At 43.7% G+C, this 22,119-nt stretch overlaps 1 pseudogene; it reads left to right on the forward strand.

Moving 5' to 3' along the window:
• Positions 1–22,119, forward strand: part of LOC135551356 (syndetin-like) — a 232,573-nt pseudogene that overhangs the window by 93,485 nt on the left and 116,969 nt on the right.

Here is a 22,119-nt window from a genome sequence, read left to right on the forward strand (position 1 = left end):
CACAGTGTAATGAGGAAAGTATTATAGTTATCAAGTCAATACACATGTATTGTCCAGGGCTGTAAAGCTGCTGTGATGTAGGCTGATTTGAATAACCGCTCGTACGTCCAGTTTTGAATGCTTCATGCCAACATAACTGCATACAGCCTGATCATGCAACCATTTGGATCCGTTAGGGTTTACAAGGTCCAGAAAGGTACATTAGCAGGCTACTCTCACTCTCCTTTTAAACTCCGCTATGTTAAATCCTGCAAGCAAAAGCAAGCTGGAATCAGTCCCCTGATAGGCTGTTTGTAGGAAATAAAATGTGGAAAATGTGCCTTCTCATGCGATGGTTGTCGTGGATCATCATTCTCCCAAGTCTTCCTATAATTAATGTGGCTACCAATATGCTCACACATGACTAGTTATTCAGGCACGCTTACCTTGTGTTCTGCCTTCTCTCCTCTCCGAGCAGCCTTGCACACCTAGAACCAAGAACGCTTCAATAGAAGGCACTTTTGATTGGTTGTCAATGTTTTATCATCGGAGGGCCAGGCAGAAAATCGCTCTGAAAGTGATCTAAACGATAGCTCTTATCATTTTCCACTGTTTTTGTATTTATCGTTGTGGTGTGAACGCTCCTGTTCACTTGAATTAGAAAGATTTAATTTGTTTTATTGTTATAGTTATCTTCCTTGGCGGGGACGGCCCTCAATCTAAGGTTACGGCCCTCAATCTAAGGTTGCGTCCCAAATGGTACCCTATTTCCTATATAGTGCACAACTTTTTTTTATTTTTTTTATAGATATAGTAACCTAAGATGCTATTTGAGATGCATCCCTGAGTGTATCTCTCCCTCTGCTCTCTCTCCCTGCAGGAGTTTAAGTTCATGGGTCAGTGCCGGTCCCCCTCAGTGTCTCCCAGTAGACAGGTGTTGTCCAGCCAGGACCAGGAAGTCCTGTCTCTTTTTGAGCTCTTCAGCCAGGAGGAGAACCCCTTTGAGAGGCACATCGACAACAAGGATGAGGAGCCTGAGGACATGCTGGCCTCCAACGGGGTAAGCAGTGGCCATGTTTGAGAGTATCAAATCCGTAATGCATTGAGGGTAAATTGTGAATGACTGACTAATCTACAAATAATAATGAGTAGTTATTTATGATGCAAGGTCATTTGTAGATCAGTCTGCAATGTCGAACCACCCCAGTGCCTCATCCTAGTTCCAGATGTATCACATGTTTCTAGATGCTAGTCCTGTGGCTGGTATGTTGTGTTTGCTGTTTGTCAAGGAGAATGAAGCAGTATGTAAGCACCAGCAACTTTGTTGATAAGGGTGAGTTAAGGTTATTTCAATCAGAAGGTGACATATTCCACAACTCCCTGTCTGCCACACACATTGTCCATTACGCTAGTCCATTACATGCTTTCTAGAGTTCTGTTGCATCTCTCCACCAGAACGTTGTCTCACTATCCACTGATCCTTATTCACAACGCCTGCTGCCATTCCATCAGATCTCACCGAGTATTAATATGAGTCCCATTAGTTCCCCTGGTAGCACGTGTCATCACCGTCCGCCACACTGAGTCATTTCAAGTGAGGAAATAAATAGGAGCAGCGATTAAAGTCGGACGTTATCATTTGGGGACGTGAAGTGGTTCATAGTCGCCCTAACAGTCACGTCAGAGGTCGTAACAGAGTTTAATGGCGGGGACCGTGTCGGTATGGAGTTTACACCCGCTGCAGTGGTGCTTAACACTTTGATGCACTTGACATTTCATTATATTCAATATGAGCCGCTACTGTAATGAAAAGACTACAGTTAAATGGGCGTTGCGTGTTTTCCTTTGGAGAGCTCTGAGTGGTAGCACACTGATATTAATGAAATAATAGGCTCTCTTATGGAGTGACAAACTTTTATGTAGATGTGCTTGCATACATGTGGACTGGACTTGTTACATTTCAAAGCTGTATAAGGCTATTATTTGTTCAGATTTCATTATCAGTTTGTTTTTGTTCTGCCATTACAATCAACCCGTTGTTTGTTTTTGTCTTCATTTTAATTAATACACCAATCTATCTTGAAAATTAATATTGTATTATCAAAGGGGATTAGTCAAATCCAAAATGGTTCCTTTCTTGTTAACACATTTTCATAACCTCAAGCTTGTATTCAATATGAACTGCTAAAGCTCAGTCGAAGGCATTGTGTCGCGAGATTTTGATCAAATTGAGAAAGTGAGCATACACAATCTGCAGTTCAGTTAAGTTCCGTTTAAACAGCTTAAATTGTTCCTGGTAGAGTATCGTAGGTGGTATTGTTCCTGGGTGTTTTTGTTCCTGGTAGAGTATCGTAGGTGGTATTGTTCCTCGTAGAGTATTGTAGGTGGTTTTGTTCCTCGTAGAGTATTGTAGGTGGTATTGTTCCTCGTAGAGTATTGTAGGTGGTATTGTTCCTCATAGAGTATTGTAGGTGGTATTGTTCCTGGTGGAGTATTGTAGGTGGTGGTTGTCTCACCTAGCTATCTTAAGATAAACACATAAACTGTTCGTGGCTCTGGAAAAGAGTGTCTGCTAGATGACTAAAATGTAAAAATGTGATAAAAGCTTCTAAATCATCAGCAATTATCTCTTTCTCTGAATGACCATATGATTATTTTCCCCCTCTGCAGTATGAGTCAGATAAGATAGTCAAGAGTGTGCACCAGGACTACGACAGTGATTAAAGCAACTAAATGATCATGTTGTTAATATACAGTACCAGTCAAAAGTTTGGACACAGCTAGTCATTCAAGGTTTTTTCTTTATTTTTACTATTTTCTACATTGTATAATAATAGTCAATGCATCAACACTATGAAATTACACATATGGAATCATGTAGTAACCAAAAAAGTGTTAAAACAAATCCAAATATATTTTATATTTGAGTTTCTTCAAAGTAGCCACCCTTTGCCTTGATGACAGCTTTGCACACTCTTGGCATTCTCTCAACCAGCTTGATGAGGAATACTTTTCCAACAGTCTTGAAGGAGTTCCCACATATGCTGAAACATTTATTTGGGCTGCATTCTGAGGCTGGTAACTCTAATGAACTTATCCTCTGCAGCAGAGAAGTAACGCTGGGTCTTCCTTTCCTGTGGCAGTCCTCATGAGAGACAGTTTCATCATAGCGCTTGATGGTTTTTGTGACTGCACTTGAAGAAACGTTCAAAGTTCTTGATATTTTCCGTATTGACTGACCTTCATGTCTTAAAGTAATAATGGACTGTTGTTTCTCTTTGCTTATTTCAGCTGTTCTTGCCATAATATGGACTTGATCTTTTACCAAATAGGGCTAACTTCTGTATACCGCCCATACCTTGTCACAACACAACTGATTGGCTCAAACACATTAAGAAGGAAAGAAATTCCACAAATTAACTTTTAACAAGGCACGCCTGTTAATTGAATTGCATTCCAGGTGACTACCTCGTGAAGCTGGTTGAGAGAATGCCAAGAATGTGCAAAGCTGTCATCAAGGCAAAGGGTGGCTACTTTGAAGCATCTCAAATATAAAATATATTTTGATTTGTTTAACTTTTTTGGTTACTACATGATTCCATATGTTTTTTTTCATAGTTTTGATGTCTTCATTATTATTCTACAACGTCGAAAATAGTAAAAATAAAGAAAAACCCTTGAATGAGTAGGTGTGTCCAAACTTTTGACTGGTACTGTATATAAACCTTTTCTAAATGTCCATATTTGAATGATATTGTTACTGTGTTATTCCCTCTCTGCAGTGTGAGTCAGATAAGCTGGAGAAGAGTGCCTACCAGGACTATGACAGTGACAGTGACGTCCCCGATGAACTCAAGCAGGACAAGCAGACCGGAGACATCCCTCTCAAGAGGTTAGGTCAAAGGGCACAACGTGATGATGTCATATCCCGGGAGCTCACTGGTCAAGTTCTCACGAGCTATGCTAGTAGTTCATGCGTGATGTACATCTCTATAAGTGGAAAGATACATGCATTATATATATCATTTTGAAAGAATTGTCATTATTTTGTTCTCAGTGTAGTGTTGAAACACATGCATGAATGAATGACATTTTATTTCCGTGTCAAATCGCCAGTTGGCAACCCATCCCTTATGGGATTAACTGACACATAAACAAACATTACAACAATTCCGTGATAGTTCTTCCGGTGTTCTGGGCACATAAAGTGAAAAAGAAATCAACAGTAAAAAGAATACAAAAAATAAATATATACTGTATATATACAGATAAATAAATCCAGAAAAATGAAAGGAAGGCATTTGAACCCAGTCTGACACAAAGAGAAGATTGAAGTGTAAAACAGGCTTAAGCACAATCTATATCCATTTGTGCCATTTGCTATATGAGAGCTAAATATTTGTATAATTTAATTATAGGTAGCCCCTTTTCTTTTATTCCAGGCTTTATCTGAAAATGTAGCAAACGGAAATACACAATGGACCAAAAATAATTTCATTTTCTATTCATGGCCCAGCCACATAATTCCAGGATATATCTGGTGGTCTTTCTCTTCATGACTCAGCAACATAATGCCAGGATATATCTGGTGGTCTTTCTCTTCATGGCTCAGCAACATAATGCCAGGATATATCTGGTGGTCTTTCTCTTCATGGCTCAGCAACATAATGCCAGGATATATCTGGTGGTCTTTCTCTTCATGGCTCAGCAACATAATGCCAGGATATATCTGGTCGTCTTTCTCTTCATGACTCAGCAACATAATGCCAGGATGTATCTGGTGGTCTTTCTCTTCATGGCCCAGCCACATAATGCCAGGATATATCTGGTGGTCTTTCTCTTCATGGCCCAGCCACATAATGCCAGGGTATAGAGTGCCTTGCGAAAGTATTCGGCCCCCTTGAACTTTGCGACCTTTTGCCACATTTCAGGCTTCAAACATACAGATATAAAACTGTATTTTTTTGTGAAGAATCAACAACAAGTGGGACACAATCATGAAGTGGAACGACATTTATTGGATATTTCAAACTTTTTTAACAAATCAAAAACTGAAAAATTGAGCGTGCAAAATTATTCAGCCCCTTTACTTTCAGTGCAGCAAACTCTCTCCAGAAGTTCAGTGAGGATCTCTGAATGATCCAATGTTGACCTAAATGACTAATGATGATTAATACAATCCACCTGTGTGTAACCAAGTCTCCTTATAAATGCATCTGCACTGTGATAGTGTCAGAGGTCCGTTAAAAGCGCAGAGAGCATCATGAAGAACAAGTAACACACCAGGCAGGTCCGAGATACTGTTGTGAAGAAGTTTAAAGCCGGATTTGGATACAAAAAGATTTCCCAAGCTTTAAACATCCCAAGGAGCACTGTGCAAGCGATAATATTGAAATGGAAGGAGTATCAGACCACTGCAAATCTACCAAGACCTGGCCGTCCCTCTAAACTTTCAGCTCATACAAGGAGAAGACTGATCAGAGATGCAGCCAAGAGGCCCATGATCACTCTGGATGAACTGCAGAGATCTACAGCTGAGGAGGGAGACTCTGTCCATAGGACAACAATCAGTCGTATATTGCACAAATCTGGCTCCTTTATGGAAGAGTGGCAAGAAGAAAGCCATTTCTTAAAGATATCCATAAAAAGTGTTGTTTAAAGTTTGCCACAAGCCACCTGGGAGACACACCAAACATGTGGAAGAAGGTGCTCTGGTCAGATGAAACCAAAATTGAACTTTTTGGCAACAATGCAAAACGTTATGTTTATTAGCGTAAAAGCAACACAGCTCATCACCCTGAACACACCATCCCCACTGTCAAACATGGTGGTGGCAGCATCATGGTTTGGGCCTGCTTTTCTTCAGCAGGGACAGGGAAGACGGTTAAAATTGATGGGAAGATGGATGGAGCCAAATACAGGACCATTCTGGAAGAAAACCTGATGGAGACTGCAAAAGACCTGAGACTGGGACGGAGATTTGTCTTCCAACAAGACAATGATCCAAAACATAAAGCAAAATCTACAATGGAATGGTTCAAAAATAAACATATCCAGGTGTTAGAATGGCCAAGTCAAAGTCCAGACCTGAATCCAATTGAGAATCTGTGGAAAGAACTGAAAACTGCTGTTCACAAATGCTCTCCATCCAACCTCACTGAGCTCGAGCTGTTTTGCAAGGAGGAATGGGAAAAAATGTCAGTCTCTCGATGTGCAAAACTGATAGAGACATACCCCAAGCGACTTACAGCTGTAATCGCAGCAAAAGGTGGCGCTACAAAGTATTAACTTAAGGGGGCTGAATAATGTTGCACGCCCAATTTTTCAGTTTTTGATTTGTTAAAAAAGTTTGAAATATCCAATAAATGTCGTTCCACTTCAGGGTGATGAGCTGTGTTGATTCTTCGCCAAAAATAACAGTTTTTATCATTGTTTGCCTGAAAAAAAGTTCACAAAGTTTCATCTGACCAGAGCACCTTCTTCCACATGTTTGGTGTGTCTCCCAGGTGGCTTGTGGCAAACTTTGCTTTTTATGGATATCTTTAAGAAATGGCTTTCTTCTTGCCAATGTTCCATAAATGACCAGCATGACTGATTGTTGTCTATGGACAGAGTAATACCTCAGCTGTAGATGTCTGCAGTTCATCCAGAGTGATCATGGGCCTCTTGGCTGCATCTCTGATCAGTCTTCTCCTTGTATGAGCTGAAAGTTTAGAGGGACGGCCAGGTCTTGGTAGATTTGCATGGTCTGGGCTCCTTCCATTTCAATATTATCGCTTGCACAGTGAGGATGTTTAAAGCTTGGGAAATCTTTTTGTATCCAAACAGCTTTAAACTTCTTCACAACAGTATCTCAGACCTGCCTGGTGTCCATTCCTTGTTCTTCATGATGCTCAGACTACACTCAATCGGATATGAGACTATCACAGTGCAGGTGCATTCATACGGAGACTTGATTACACACAGTTGGAATGTCTTTATCATCATTAGTCATTTAGGTCAACATTGGATCATTCAGAGATCCTCACTGAACTTCTGGAGGAGTTTGCTGCACTTAAAGGGGCTGAATAATTTTCCAGGCCCATATCTGGTGGTCTTTTCTTCATGGCTCAGCCACATTTGTATATCTGGTGGTCTTTCTCTTCATGGCTCAGCAAATGGCTCAGCAACATAATTACAGTTTTATATCTGTATGTTTGAAGCCTGAAATGTGCTCAAAAGCCACATAATTCCAGGGTATAATTTGGTGGTCTTTCTCTTTTGGTAAAAACTCACCCACATAATTCCAGGGTATAATCTGTGGTCTTGCATCCATGGCTCACCAACTATAATGCAGGATATATCTTTGGGGCTGTTTTTCTGCAAAAGGACCCTTCGACTGATCCAGTAAAGGAAAGAATGAATGGGGCCAATTTTTGAGATTTTGAAAAACTCCTTCCATCAGCCATTGAAGATGAAATGTGGCTGGGTCTTTCAGCATGACAATGATCCCAAACACACTGCCGGGTACACGAAGGAGTGGCTTCGTAAGAACATTTCAAGATCCTTGTTAACAGCCAGTCTCCAGATCTCAACCCCATAAAATCTTTGGTGGGTAGTCTATGTACAGAGGGGCAAAACAGTCATTTAGTCAGCCACCAATTTGCAGTTCTCCCACCTTGTGAAGACTTACAGAAAACTGTCATTGCCAACTATAAAAAAAGGCCTGTAATTTTCATCATAGGGACATGGGCCAACTATGACAGACAAAATGAGAACAAATAAATGTGAATTTTTTAAATGAAAATTTGCAAATTATTGGAAAAAAGGATATAAAACAAAGATTGAGAAACTGTTTTTTATTGACCAAATACTTATTTTCCACCATAATTTGCAAATAAATTAATTAAAAACTACAAATCCTATGTGATTTTCTGTTTTTTTTTTCCACATTTTGTCTGTCATAGTTAAAGTGTACCTATGATGAAAATGAAAGGCCTCTCCAAGTGGGAGAACCAAAATTGTATACCTGCACCAGTGCTGGGGAGACTCACCTATTCGTCTGCAATGGGAAGCATTGATGCTTGACATTTGCAATGATCATGCTGTGGGAGCCTTGGGTTCACTATTCAAAAGTTCTTCATTAAGAACAGATGTAGGAATGAATGAATTGATGATGATAAACATTACACACAGTTATTGATTTCCATGCATGTTGTGTGGCAAGATCTTGGGTTCAACCCGTGGGGTCAAAATTATCACAAGAACAGTGAAAAAATTTTGATACAAATAAACATTACCTAGTGAATGATTTCCTGCAGATAGCTGGGACCAAATCACAAAGCCTACCATCAGTAAACACTACGCCTGCCAGGGTCACATCAATCCTGCAGTGTTTTGTACTAATGAATGGCTTAAGCCAGTACATCAGGCCCATCTGGAAGTTTGTCAAGGCTGCTGGATCATCCAGAAGAATTGGGAGAATGGCATATGGTCAGATGAAATGAATATCTGGGCTCATCCCGAGCGAAAGGGTTATGATCTGAACCGCTGTGTGACCTTTTGCCACATTTCAGAGCTTTATGAATGAAGATATAAAACTGTATTTTTCAGGGTTAGAATCTGAACTGTCAAGCTGGGCACAACCATGAAGTGAGCCTTAGGGTTATATCTGAACCGCTGTCTTTGGGCAAATCAATTGAGCCTCTTATAAACCTGAACTGTGTCAAAATCTATTCAACCACCAAGCCTCAGGGTTATGAACATCTGTCTGTGTCTGGGCTCAACTTTACCTGAGCCTCATGGTTATAAACCTGAACTGCTGTCTAAATCTGGGTTCAATGTCCACCAAGCATTTGGGTTATGAACTGAAATATGTTGGGCTCATTCCTCCTTGCAAAACAAGCCTCAGTGAGGTTATGGAACCTGAACAGCAGTTTTCTGGGTTCTTTCCACAGCCTGGGTTATGATTCAGGTCTGACTTTGTCTTGGCTAAACCAGCAAGCCTCAGGGTTATGAACCTTATCTATGTCTGGGCTCAACCACTGAGCCTCAGGGTTATGAACATGATCATTGTCTGTCTGGGACAAACCACGTGAGCCTCAGGGTTTGAACCTGAACCACTATCTTTTCTTCACCACTGAGCCTCAGGGTTATGAACATGAACCGCTGTCTGTCTTCAACCATCAAGCCTCAGGGTGATGAACCTGAACCACTGTCCGTCTGGGCTGAAGAAAAGCATTTGGGCCCAAACCACTGTCTGTCTGCCACCACCAAGCCTGTTTGACATGGGATGTTGTGTTCAGGGTGATCACTGTGTTGCTTTATGCTAACCTCCATAACGTTTTGGGTTGTGAACCTGAACCAACCTGGGTCTGAGTGGAAACAGTCAACCAACCAAGCCTCAATTAGAACCCAGAAGATGAGGCAGACACAACAGTACTTAACCGCTGTATTTGTCTGGGCTAAACCAGGAGAAGTCCTTCAATGGTTATGAATGGCAAACCAAACTGGTAGGTATGGGCTCAAAAAAGCCTCAGAGATGAACTCACTGTCAAAAACTGGGCTCAACCACCGCATTCATGGTTATGAACCTGAACCACTGAACACTATGTCTGGGCTCAACCAAACTGAGCCACAGGGTTAGGAAACATGAAGGGTTTGAATAATCTGGGCTCAACCACGCCTCAGGGTTGCAACCACTAATATGTCTGGGAACAAGGGAAAAAACATGAAACTGTCAAAAAGCACAATGGGGGCATCTAGTGACCAAAACCCGGAACAACCCTGGCCAAATCAGCCTGTCAGCATGCGAAGCAGGAAGAAGTCAGACTACAGCCTTAACAAGGGCTCCAATGCTCCCATCCTGACCAACACAACCCTCAACGTGATTCGCCTGAGTTGCCAAAAAGTTCAATTTTGGTTTCATCTGACCAGAGCACCTTCTTCCACATGTTTGGTGTGTCTCCCAGGTGGCTTGTGGCAAACTTTAAAAACTTTTTATGGATATCTTTAAGAAATGGCTTTCTTCTTGCCACTCTTCCATAAAGGCCAGATTTGTGCAATATACGACTGATTGTTGTCCTATGGACAGGAGTCTCCCACCTAGCTGTAGATGTCTGCAGTTCATCCAGAGTGATCATGGGCCTCTTGGCTGCATCTCTGATCAGTCTTTCTTGTATGAACTGAAAGTTTAGAGGGACGTGTCGGTCTTGGTAGATTTGCAGTGGTCTGATACTCCTTTCATTTCAATATTATTGAATTGCACAGTGCTCCTATGGGATGTTTAAAGCTTGGGAAATCTTTTTGTATCCACTCGTGTTTTTAACTGATTTTAAACTTCTTCACAACAGTATCTCGGACCTGCCTGGTGTGTTCCTTGTTCTTCATGATGCTCTCTGGGCTTTTAACGGACCTCTGAGACTATCACAGTGCAGGTGCATTTATACGGAGACTTGATTACACACAGGTGGAATGTATTTATCATCATTAGTCATTTAGGTCAACATTGGATCATTCAGAGATCCTCACTGAACTTCTGGAGAGAGTTTGCTGCACTGAAAGTAAAGGGGCTGAATAATTTTGCATCAGCTCTGGTTCAATTTTCACCTTTTTGATTTGTTAAAAAGTTTGAAATATCCAATAAATTCCATCCACTTTATGATTGTGTCCCATTTGTTGTTGATTCTTCATTAAAAATACAGTTTTATATCTGTATGTTTAAAGCATCTGAAATGTGGCAAAAGTCGCAAAGTTCTAATGTTACCCCAGATATAATTTGTCTGCACTTATATTTTTGGTAAAAACCCTTTCATCCCAGGACATGTTTGGAGGACAAAGAAATGAGTTGTTTCATCCAAAGAACACCATACCTACTGTGAAGCATGGGGGTGGAAACATCATGCTTTGGGGCTGTTTTTCTGCAAAGGGACCACCACGACTGATCCATGTAAAGGAAAGAATGAATGGGGCCATGTATCGTGAGATTTTGAGTGAAAACCTCCTTCCATCAGCAAGGGCATTGAAGATGAAATGTGGCTGGGTCTTTCAGCATGACAATGATCCCAAACACACTGCCCGGGCTAATATGAAGGAGTGGTTTTTGAGAAGCATTTCAAGATCCTGGTGTGTCCTAGCCAGTCTCCAGATCTCAACCCCATAGAAAATCTTTGGAGGGAGTTGAAAGTCTGTGTTGCCCAGCAACAGCCCCAAAACATCACTGCTCTAGAGGAGATCTGCATGGAGAAATTGGCCTAAATAACAGCAACAGTGTGTGAAAACCTTGTGAAGACTTACAGAAAACGTTTGACCTCTGTCATTGCCAACAAAGGATATAAAACAAAGTTTTGAGAAACTTTTGTTATTGACCAAATACTTATTTTCCACCATAATTTGCAAATAAATTCATTAAAAATCCTACAAATCCTATGTGATTTTCTGGATTTTTTTTCTCATTTTGTCTGTCATAGTTAAAGTGTACCTATGATGAAAATTACAGGCCTCTCTCATCTTTTTAAGTGGGAGAACTTGCACAATAGGTGGCTGACCACTGTATGCGACTTCGTGCTACAATATGGCAGCTAATTGTGTGAGAGTGGCAGATGTGCAGCGGGGGGTAAAAACCACGTTCACCTATTCAAAAGTTCTTCATTAAGAACAGATGTAGGAATGAATGAGTTGATGATATACATAAACTTTACACACAGTTATTGATTTCCATGCATGTTGTGTGGCGAAAGCCTTGGGTTCACTACATGCTTCAAAAGTTCTTCATTAAGATCAGATGTAGGAATGAATGAATTGATGATATAAATAAACATTACACACAGTTATTGATTTCCATGCATGTTGTGTGGCGAAAGCCTTGGGTTCACTACATGCAGGTCAACACGGTGCCTGCAGGGTCTGGGTTCTCCCCAGTGTTTTGTACTGATCTAAGCCTCTAACACGCTCATTTCCCAATCTATCAGGACGAATCACTGGCTAATTGAAAGGCTGCTGGAAGGTCACATCCATGTCCAGCAATTAGAGATGTACTAATGAATGGTGGTAGATGCAGTTTCATCATTAGTCAGGGGGCTGGTTCTGTCAGGGGGCTGACTCGTGTCATGCCTCTTAATTGATAGATTTAGGAGATTTTATGAATGAATATCTGGGCTCATCCACCGAGCCTCAGGGTTATGAACCTGAACCGCTGTCTATGTCTGGGCTCAACCACCAAGCCTCAGGGTTATGAACATGAACCACTATCTATGTCTGGGCTCAACCACCAAGACTCATGGTTATAAACCACGGGAACTGCTATCTAAATCTGGGACAGTCAACCACATGAGGGACAGGGTTATGAACATGAACCGCTGTCTGTGTCTGGGCTCAACCTCCACATCCAAGCCTCATGGTTATAAACCTGAACTGCTGTCTAAATCTGGGTTCAACCACCAAGCATTTGGGTCATCTGGATACTCATCACGGACACCTGATGGTCCACCCACACAGACATGAACATGAACCACTATCTATGTCTGGGCTCAACCACCAAGACTCATGGTTATAAACCTAAACTGCTGTCTAAATCTGGGTTCAACCACCAAGCATTTGGGTTATGAACCACTGTCTGTCTTGGCTCAACCTCCAAGCCTCAGGGTGATGAACCTGAACCACTATCTGTCTGGGCTCAACCACTGAGCCTCAGGGTTATGAACATGAACCGCTGTCTGTCTGGGCTCAACCACCAAGCCTCAGGGTTATGAACCTGAACCACTATCTATGTCTGGGCTCAACCACTGAGCCTCAGGGTTATGAACATGAACCACTGTCTGTCTGGGCTCAACCACTGAGCCTCAGGGTTATGAACATGAACCACTGTCTATGTCTGGGCTCAACCACTGAGCCTCAGGGTTATGAACATGAACCGCTGTCTGTCTGGGCTCAACCACCAAACATTGAATGGTGATGAACCTGAACCACTGTCTACGTCTGGGCTCAACCACAAGCATTGTTTACTGGGTTATGAACCACTGTCTGTCTTGGCTCAACCACCAAGCCTCAGGGTTATGAACATGAACCGCTGTCTGTCTGGGCTCAACCACCAAGCCTCAGGGTTATGAACATGAACCACTGTCTATGTCTGGGCTCAACCACCGAGCCTCAGGGTTATGAACATGAACCGACTGTCTATGTCTGGGCTCAACCACCGCACTTCATGGTTATGAACATGAACCACTGACTATGTCTGGGCTCAACCACTGAGCCTCAGGGTTATGAACCACTGTCTATGTCTGGGCTCAACCACCGCACTTCTGGTTATGAACATGAACCACTGTCTATGTCTGGGCTCAACCACTGAGCCTCAGGGTTATGAACATGAACCACTGTCTATGTCTGGGCTCAACCACTGAGCCTCAGGGTTATGAACCACTGTCTATGTCTGGGCTCAACCACCGCACTTCAGGGTTATGAACCTGAACCACTGTCTTGTTGTCCCGCCCTCACACCTCTCCTTTCTCTCTAATCAGCATCTCCCCTCTCTCTCTAATCAGCCTGTCAAGGTAGACGCTGCGAAGCAGGAAGAAGTCAGACTACAGCCTTAACAAGGGCTCCAATGCTCCCATCCTGACCAACACAACCCTCAACGTGATTCGCCTGGTTGGTGAGTAATCATCTCCTATCCTCTGTTCCTCTCCTCTCACCTCCCAGAAACATCCAAGACACTAAGTGATGACCGTGGTGACCCCTCTCCCGCAAGAGACCTCGATAACGGCACCAATTAACAAGCTCATCGCTCATTTAAGAATGTGAGGAACCAGGACCCTATTCCCAAGGCTACCTGGCGGTGTGACTGGCCTGTACCTGCCATCATTAGCCTGTCGTTATCCATGCCAAACCCCCGTGACCTTTCATTTCTTAAGTGGAATGTAACTGTCGGTTTGACGTCAATTGCGAGGTGTCGGTCCTCAACGTCAATTTTGCTTCCTGCTCAAATCGCAACCCGTCTTTGATTTGATTGAATTGGAGAGGAAGAAATGTCATTATGATAAGTGAGGTAGTTAAGGCTCCGAGTTTGTGAAGAAATCTCTGTTTTTCACTCGTGTTTTTAACTGATTTTAATTTAATTACGTTTCTAAACAACATTCTAAATGACCAGCGCAGTTCACTTATAGTGTAGTAAATACATTTTATTCAACTAACATTTGTCTTTGCATTTCAGATATATAATAGTACATGTATGATTTAAAACATAATGCGTCAAATCGAACATGTCAGGAATACCAAGTCACTTCATGTGAAAGAAATCCTCATCTGGATTTCTGTTTCAATAGTGCTCTGAAAAGTTAGATGACAGGGTTCTAGCATTCACAGAAAGAGAAAGTAAGAAAGTGCCAGTCTCAGCGCAAAAAGTGTCTCTTTCATCAGCTCTGGTTCAATGGTAACCTTGTTACAGCCATGTGCTCTGTAGCTATTCATTTTATTACCTTTTTCTCAAATGAAATTCCATCCACTCAGAGTACATGTAAATGCTCCATTGGCTGGGCAAATATATTATTATAAATCACTATTCGATTATGATTGACTTAAAACATCTTAGATTACATTACTATGAGAGTCCTGGGATCTAATGTTACCCCAGATATAATGTTGTCTGCTTTAGTTGGATATGATGAACAGTTGAGACCCTTTACATCCCAGGACATCTTATAGAGGTGAATGGAGAGTAAATCAGTTGTTTCATCACATCAGATACGTGCTTTCATTTGGTGCAGTGTTGATGTCAAATGTCATGTCCATTTTTTGGCACCCTGATCACATTCATATCAGTCATGTACTGTAAATCTACCAGAGGATATTTGCTTAAAAGTTACATTCAAACATTTGAATTTATTCCATTCAAATTCCCCAAAAAGATGACGCTAGGGTTTCGGATCAACTTTTTTTTAGATATGAAAGATCCAAACAGAATTTCCAAGTATCTAATATGCCAGGCTAGTAGTTTTTGAGATGAGCTTTTTTGAACCTTTCTGTTGATAACTCTTTAACTGATATCAAGTGTTTTGTTATTTAATATCTCATATTATGTAATAGCATGTATTATAATATGTATACCTTTGTAATATTTCCCATACAGGTTAAATGCATGCGGGTGATGAACATTCTGAAGCCTATAGCCTTGGATGTCATCCGCTGTGTTTCCCAGCTGTTTGATCACTACCTATATGCTGTCTACACCTTCTTCCGCCGCAACGATATGGTACGGAAAAATACTACAAAGCTATTTCAATGGAGATTATTCATTGACCATGCATTTTAGTCCAGGACTAGGCTTAACCCGTGTCCGGGAAACTGGCCCTGAGGGTCTTTTACACAACCACACATGACAGACCTGTTTTTGTATGTGACAGACTTGCATTATGTTCATTAGTGTCCCCTATGTGAATGTGTTCTATGTTTCTCAAATGTTATCTTATATATTATTTACCACTCAATTATCTGTATGTGGTTACTGCTTCTGTGTTCCACCTCTTGTACACATATCACTCATTGGAAATTGTAAGTGGGGCTGTAGCTGAAATCACCTCAGATTGCTTTTCCCTTCGGTTGAGCCAATGTATTAGTGCTTATGGTGTTCAAATAGAGTTGGAATGAATGAGAGTGTCTTCAGAACAAGTCACCCTCCTTGAAAACATGACACTGTTACAGATATTACAGATATTTTCAGACTGTTCTGTAAGATAAGGGACACTGAAGTGCTAACTGGTCTGTTTATTAAGGAGATGATCGTGGACTTCAGGAAACAGCAGAGGGAGCATACTGAGGTGCTATCCACATCTGATGGGACAGGGAAGATATCCAGATCAACTGGAACAGTTTATCTAAGGGAATGGGACAGGGATCCACATCAACGGAACTAGTATCCACATCGAAGGGACAGTGCTATCTGGTCTGTTTACAATCGAGGGACAGTAGTATCCACATCGATGGGTCTGTTTACATAAGGGAAGGGAAGGGATATCCACATCAACGGGACAGTAGTATCCACATCAGGGACGGATACTGACGGGACTATCCACATGGTCTGTTTACGGGACAGTAGTAAGGGAACGGGAAGTAGTATCCACATCTGAGGTGACAGTAGTATGGTCTGTTTACCAAGGGACAGGAAGTATCCACATCAACGGGACAATAGAGGTGTAGTATCCACAACTGGGACAGTAGTATCCAGGACATCACTGGTCTGTTTACTAAGGGAAGGGAAGGGATACTGAGGTGCTAACTGGGTTTACTAAGGGAAGGGAAGGGATACTGAGGTGTAGTATCTGGTCTGTTTACTAAGGGAAGGGAAGGGACATCCACATCAACGGGACAGTAGTACTGGTCTGTTTCCACAGGGACGGGACAGTAGTATCCAGGTGCATCTGGGACAGATACTAGTATCCTAAGGGAAGGGAAGGGATACATCAACGGGACTACATCAACTGGGACAGTAGTATCCACATCAACTGGGACAGGGATAGTATCCACATCAACGGGACAGTAGTATCCACATGCTAACTGGGAAGGGAAGGGACACTGGTCTGTAGTGGAGAAGGTGGAAAGTTTTATGTTCCTCTGGATACTCATCACGGACAACCTGTTTACTAAAATGGTCCACCCACACAGACAGCGTGGTGCTAACTGGTCTGTTTCTTCAACCTCCGGAGGCTGAAGAAATTTGTCTTGTCACCTAAGAAGGGAAATACTGACTAACTGGTCTTTTACAGATGCACGATCGAGAGCATCCTGTCGGGGAAGGGTACTGAGGTGCCTGGTCCTGGTATGGCAACTGCTCAGTCCCACAACCGGCTCTCCAGAGGGATACTGAGGTGCTAACTGGTCTGCACTAACGGATCAGGGAAGGGATACCTGGACTAACTCCAGGACACCTACAGCACCCGGGTCAAGGAAGGCCATAAAGATCATCAAGGACAACAACCACCCGAGCCTAACTGCCTGTTTATCATAAGAAGGCAAGGTCACTAAGATGCATCAAACTGGTGACCGAGAGACTGAAAAACAGCTTCTATCTCAAGGCCATCTGGTCTGTTTACTAAGCCACCAGGGAACATTGAAGGATACTGGGTGCTAACTGGTCTGTTTACTAAGGGAAGGGAAGGGATACTGAGGTGCTAACTGGTCTGTTTACTAAGGGAAGGGAAGGGATACTGAGGTGCTAATCTGGTCTGTTTACTAAGGGAAGGGAAGGGATACTGAGGTGCTAACTGGTCTGTTGCCTAACTGGTCTGTTTACATACTGATTAAGGGAAGTGAAGCTAACTGGTCTGTTTATACTGAGGTGCTAACTGGTCTGTTTACTAAGGGAAGGGAAGGGATACTGAGGTGCTAACTGGTCTGTTTACTAAGGGAAGGGAAGGGATACTGAGGTGCTAACTGGTCTGTTTACTAAGGGAAGGGAAGGGATACTGAGGTGCTAACTGGTCTGTTTACTAAGGGAAGGGAAGGGATACTGAGGTGCTAACTGGTCTGTTTACTAAGGGAAGGGATACTGAGATGCTAACTGGTCTGTTTACTAAGGGAAGGGAAGGGATACTGAGGTGCTAACTGGTCTGTTTACTAAGGGAAGGGAAGGGAAGGGATACTGAGATGCTAACTGGTCTGTTTACTAAGGGAAGGGAAGGGATACTGAGGTGCTAACTGGTCTGTTTACTAAGGGAAGGGAAGGGAAGGGAAGGGAAGGGATACTGAGGTGCTAACTGGTCTGTTTACTAAGGGAAGGGAAGGGATACTGAGGTGCTAACTGGTCTGTTTACTAAGGGAAGGGAAGGGATACTGAGGTGCTAACTGGTCTGTTTACTAAGGGAAGGGAAGGGATACTGAGGTGCTAACTGGTCTGTTTACTAAGGGAAGGGAAGGGATACTGAGGTGCTAACTGGTCTGTTTACTAAGGGAAGGGAAGGGATACTGAGGTGCTAACTGGTCTGTTTACTAAGGGAAGGGAAGGGATACTGAGGTGCTAACTGGTCTGTTTACTAAGGGAAGGGAAGGGATACTGAGGTGCTAACTGGTCTGTTTACTAAGGGAAGGGAAGGGATACTGAGGTGCTAACTGGTCTGTTTACTAAGGGAAGGGAAGGGATACTGAGGTGCTAACTGGTCTGTTTACTAAGGGAAGGGAAGGGATACTGAGGTGCTAACTGGTCTGTTTACTAGGGAAAGGGAAGGGATACTGAGGTGCTAACTGGTCTGTTTACTAAGGGAAGGGAAGGGATACTGAGGTGCTAACTGGTCTGTTTACTAAGGGAAGGGAAGGGGCACTGAGGTGCTAACTGGTCTGTTTACTAAGGGAAGGGAAGGGATACTGAGATGCTAACTGGTCTGTTTACTAAGGGAAGGGAAGGGATACTGAGGTGCTAACTGGTCTGTTTACTAAGGGAAGGGAAGGGATACTGAGGTGCTAACTGGTCTGTTTACTAAGGGAAGGGAAGGGATACTGAGGTGCTAACTGGTCTGTTTACTAACTGGTCTGGGAAGGGAAGGGATACTGAGGTGCTAACTGGTCTGTTTACTAAGGGAAGGGAAGGGATACTGAGGTGCTAACTGGTCTGTTTACTAAGGGAAGGGAAGGGATACTGAGGTGCTAACTGGTCTGTTTACTAAGGGAAGGGAAGGGACACTGAGGTGCTAACTGGTCTGTTTACTAAGGGAAGGGAAGGGATACTGAGATGCTAACTGGTCTGTTTACTAAGGTGAAGGGAAGGGATACTGAGGTGCTAACTGGTCTGTTTACTAAGGGAAGGGAAGGGACTGGTCTGTTTACTAAGGGAAGGAAGGGATACTGAGATGCTAACTGGTCTGTTTACTAAGGGAAGGGAAGGGAAGGGAACTGGTCTGACTAAGGGAAGGGAAGGGATACTGAGGTGCTAACTGGTCTGTTTACTAAGGGAAGTGCTACTGGTCTGTTTACTAAGAGGAACTGGTCTGTTTACTAAGGGAAGGGGGATACTGCTAACTGGTCTGTTTACTAAGGGAAGGGAAGGGATACTGAGGTGCTAACTGGTCTGTTTACTAAGGGAAGGGAAGGGATACTGAGGTGCTAACTGGTCTGTTTACTAAGGGAAGGGAAGGGATACTGAGGTGCTAACTGGTCTGTTTACTAAGGGAAGGGAAGGGACACATGTGCTATCTGGTCTGTTTACTAAGGGAAGGGAAGGGATACTGAGGTGCTATCTGGTCTGTTTACTAAGGGAAGGGAACTGAGGTGCTATCTGGTCTGTCTTCAGTACTATATTCCTTCAGTTGACACTTCTACTCCACCTCCCCTTCTTTCTCACCGTTAATCTCTCTTTTTACAGACAGGCCACAATGAGTAACAGAGCAAGTTTCCTGCCCCTGTAAAAAACCCAAAAAAATCGGTATCACTTTAAAACTCTTTTGAGGCTATTTTAGCAGCTTAAGCTGTCGCTAAAGAAAGCACTCAGTGTGCGTGGGACTATGTGTGACTGATAAACCCCGGAGGAGCTGGTAATGATATCAATGAAATGGCTGTCACATGCCAGAGTGGATGAGGCTCTGCTGCTGCTCTGCTGCCTGGGTCCTGACTGGCTTCTCCTCGGGGGGTCCAGGGAGCGTGCTTGTGATTAGGACAGGAGGACAGTCACATGGCACCTTGACAGGGCATCCCTCGTTTTCACCTCCTTTCTATCGCTTTCTCTCTGTGTTTCTATATTTCTCTGTCTTGCTGCACTTCTTTCTCTCCCCCTTCCTCTTTCTCCCTCTCCCTGTATTTCTCTCTCTCTCTGTATTTCTCTTTTTCTCTCCCCCATATTTCTGTCTCTCCTTCTCTCTGTATTTCTCTCTCTCTGTATTTCTCTTTTTCTCTCCCCCATATTTCTGTCTCTCCTTCTCTCTTTCTCTCTCTGTATATCTCTCTCTCTGTATTTCTCTCTCTGTATTTTTCTCTCCTCTCTCCCTCTATTTCTCTCCTCTATATTACTCTCTCTCTCCCATCTCTCTCTTTCCATCTCTGTTTCCTCCTCCATCTCTCCTTTTGGGTTCACTCTTCCTTTAGTTCTTCAACTGTCTCTCTTCCTGCCTCTATCACTCTTCTGCTCCTCGTTAGTTTCCAGTTCAATATGGCTCTCATTCCAAGACACCCACACTCAAATGCTAATGCTTTATGAATATTTACAAATCCCCTGAAAATGTATATGCACGTATACGCTGTTGTTGTTGTGACCTACCGATGGCTTATAATACCATGAGCATGGAGGAGAAGTGGTTCCCTGAGTAATGAGCAATATTAATATTAGATAGGGTAAAAGCACCATTTTATACCACTGCGATATTACCTCCGTCACAAACATATTCTGAGATGCATTAGCTGCAGACGTTCACGCCTTCTTGTCCAGAGTTAATAACGGGGGAAGAGATCTGGAGAGTTACAAATACCTTATGGGGAAAATACATCACCATTCAGATGATGAAATGCTTTTCCTCTGGGTACGTCTTGGATTCAGCCCCCCTTCTACGCTCATTCCAGTGAGGAGAGATGGAGGTAGAGGGGGAGGGAGGGAGAACGTAGGAGAAAAGGGGATGGCTGTCAAGACTTCTGCCGAAGTCGATGCCTCCTTGTACGGGCGGTGCTCGGCGGTCGACGTCACCGTTTTTCTAGCCATCATTGATCCATGTTTCATTTTCCATTGGTTTTGTCTTGTCTTCCAAAACACCTGGTTCCCATCCATTAATTGTTGTGTGTTTACCCCACTGTTTCCCCTTGTCAGAGATTGTTTATTGTTATGCTCGTGTTTTATGGATTGGTGTGCGACGGGTTCTTGTACCCACGTTTATTTTATTATGTACGTTGGTTTTGGAGTGTGTTTTACGTTACTAAACTACTCCATTATACCAGGTTTGATTCTCCTGCGCCTGACTTCCCTGCCACCTACACAGACGACATGAAGTCAGCAGGAGAAAGTACCCCGGACATGGAGGTGGAGGAACGTGTCCAGCAGCATACACAGAAGCTTTACCATCTGGGCATCGCCGTGGATCACGTTGTCCAGAATATGGACCACTGGGAGAGACAGGGAGTTCTTCCAGTGCCTCCACCAGCACAACCGGGGTCTATCCTGAGCGCCCCTTTCCCGCCTGAACCCAGTGGGTTCCGTCTATCCATGCCACAGGGGTACGACGGAAGTGCTGCCAACTGCCAGGGTTTCCTCCTCCAATTAAACCTTTATCTGGCCACAGTCCAACCAGCTCCATCGGACCGTGAGAAGGGTTTCGCCCTGGTCTCGTGCCTCACCGGGAGAGCACTGGAGCGGGCCAGCTCCGTGTGTGGAGGGGAAGATGCGGAGTTGGACCATTTTGAGGCGTTCACCTGCCGTTTCCGGGCAGTCTTCAACCACCCACCCGAGGGCAGAGCGGTGAGCTTCTCTATCATCTGAGGCGGGGAGCGCCCAGGAGTTTGCCCTGGAGTTTAGGACCCTGGCTGCCGGCTCGGGATGGAACAACAGGGCCATGATCGACCATTACCGCTGCAGTCTGCTCGAGGACGTCCGTCAGGAATTGGCCTGCAGAGAAACCACCCTCACCTTCGACCAGCTGGTGGACCTGTCCATACGGCTGGACAACCTGCTTGCTACTCGCGGACGTCCAGATCGGGGTCATCCTCCCGCACCCCCTCTCCGATACACACGGAGCTGGTAGGGACGGTGCACAGGGAGACCAGAGGGGGTTCCCGCTCGTGCACCATCTGTGGCTGCGGAGGGCACAATGCAGGTCGCTGCCGGGTTGGTTCCTCTGGGAATTGAGGCAGCAGGCAGGGCGCTCTTGCATCACCCCAGGTGAGTCAGCACCATTCTCACCCAGAGCCCTCTGTCGCACATATATTTGTGTCTGTAATTTTTCCTGAATTCTCCCCTCGTTCCCAGCATACGGCGCTAGTAGATTCAGGCGCGGCTGGGAATTTCATTGATAAAGTGTTAGCTCATAGTTTAGAGACCCCTATTGTTCCCGTGGATGTGCCTTTCCCCGTTCACGCCTTAGATAGTCGACCATTAGGGTCAGGGTTTATCAGGGAGGTCACCGCTCCTTTGAGTATGGTGATGCAAGGGGGGTCACACGGAAAACATGAGTCTTTTCCTTATTGACTCTCCTGCGTATCCCGTGG

This window comes from Oncorhynchus masou, chromosome 13 (genome assembly GCF_036934945.1).
Source record: "Oncorhynchus masou masou isolate Uvic2021 chromosome 13, UVic_Omas_1.1, whole genome shotgun sequence".
Classification (NCBI taxonomy): Eukaryota; Metazoa; Chordata; class Actinopteri; order Salmoniformes; family Salmonidae; genus Oncorhynchus; species Oncorhynchus masou.